This window comes from Prionailurus viverrinus, chromosome C2 (genome assembly GCF_022837055.1).
Source record: "Prionailurus viverrinus isolate Anna chromosome C2, UM_Priviv_1.0, whole genome shotgun sequence".
Classification (NCBI taxonomy): domain Eukaryota; kingdom Metazoa; phylum Chordata; class Mammalia; order Carnivora; family Felidae; genus Prionailurus; species Prionailurus viverrinus.
This window is the reverse complement of record NC_062569.1, coordinates 62,944,892-62,945,400: the sequence shown is the minus strand read 5'-3', so window position 1 is coordinate 62,945,400 and position 509 is coordinate 62,944,892.

The window sequence follows — 509 nt, the reverse complement described above, 5'->3', positions numbered from 1 at the left end:
CGTATTTGCCTTATGTTAATATTTTATGGCCTACTACAGTTTTCGTTCATAAATTAGAACAAGCTACTTCTTGAAATGTGTAAAAGATATATTAAACTTTAACTGTCCATTGTGGAAAAACTGAGTAATATAATTTTTTAGAAGAAATTTTACAGGAGAGCAAAGATGGTAGAGCAGGAGAACCCTGAATTCACCTCATCCCATGGACATATCAAGGTAACTGCTCCACTCTGCAAACAACCTGAAGCCTGGCAGAACAGATCTTCCACAGCTAAACCCCTGGAATGACTAGCCACAAAGGGGAAGGATATCACAGGCAAGGAGAAGCGAGCCCACACTGGACACCAATGGCCCTGGGGACTTGCACTGGGAAGACCAGTCTCCATACTGTCTGGTTTTGAACATCAGTGGGGCTTAACTCCAGGAGAGCTGGAGGGCTATAGGAAACCAAGGCTCTACCCTCTAAAAACCAATACACTAAACAACTAAAAAGCAGTTTGAAAAGTGCC